Raw genomic sequence first — 1,168 nt, forward strand, 5'->3', positions numbered from 1 at the left:
AAAATTTTGATTCGGGGAAAAAAACTTGGGGCATGGTAGGATTTTAGTTTCCGTATGTAGTGTTTTATGTGTCAAAAATATGTTTTAAATTTTAAGTTATAATAATTTCATTTTAAAAAATATGCTTTCCGATGGTACCAATATCCGGTGGTCTTGATGATCAAAAATTGCCAGAAATTTGATCCATGATGGCGGTGGGTGAAAGGTTGATTTGGTGATGGAGATGGTTTTCAAAACAGGGTTGGGGTTTGACTGACAATAAACGCGTTTTCGACTTTTACATTTTTTGAAACATTTTTTTAAAATGATCAGAAGAACGTGCTTTCAACAATTTCAAAACGGATACTCAAAACACAAAACTCAAAATGAAATTCAAAAGTCAAAACACAAAACTCAACCACGAAAAGAACACCCTCTAAAATTTCCCAACTTTGTTTTTACTACCTTATCAATCTGTATATGGTGATGTACAACAAGTATTTTTCAAATTGAAAATAGAGTCAAATAAATATGGGTGATGCCACTTGTACATAACATTTATGTACACATGTTGATGTGGCTCACATGAATTTTTTAATTGTGAGTCCCTTCATTGTGAGTGGGCTTTAATAGTGTATAACAATAATTTAATAGTTGTACATCAAGCACAGTTGAATTTTTTATCTACATATTTTATAAAATTCACGTGAACTATTTCAATTAATTCTTATCCGTTCATAAACACGGCTATTTATAAACACTTGTGAAACATATGGTTAGGTTACGTGTTTGACGCTTTATGGGGGCCAAGGTGCAATAAATATTTTAGGTTGGGGATGAAAATGCTTAAAAAGAATGGGGATCTATTTGCACTTAAGAGAATATTATAGTGGGTTATGCCTTATACGTGACATTTTTATTGGGACCACAGAGCAGTGGATCCATTTGGTTGGGATGAAATTGCTTAAAGAGATAATCTGGGACCTAATTGCAGGTTGGGAACTAATGCAGAGCAATTTTCCAAAAAGCTTAGCCCCCGGCGAGGATCGAACTCGCGACCTTTCGCTTACGAAGCGAACGCACTACCACTATGCTACGGAGGCTCTTGCTGGTGAGTTCTCTGATTAATTAAATATGTTTAATTTTATGGGTTGCAGGAACTAACCCCTTAAATCTGTCTGTGGAGTGT

The 1,168-nt window shown here is 34.8% G+C and overlaps 1 non-coding gene across 1 annotated transcript; it reads right to left on the minus strand.

Moving 5' to 3' along the window:
* Positions 1 to 1,010: 1,010 nt before the first annotated feature.
* On the minus strand, positions 1,011 to 1,082 carry TRNAT-CGU. The gene has a single exon. It is a non-coding gene; the product is annotated as a tRNA-Thr (tRNA).
* Positions 1,083 to 1,168: the final 86 nt, after the last annotated feature.

The sequence above is a fragment of the Olea europaea genome, chromosome 11 (genome assembly GCF_002742605.1).
Source record: "Olea europaea var. sylvestris chromosome 11, O_europaea_v1, whole genome shotgun sequence".
Lineage (NCBI taxonomy): Eukaryota > Viridiplantae > Streptophyta > Magnoliopsida > Lamiales > Oleaceae > Olea > Olea europaea.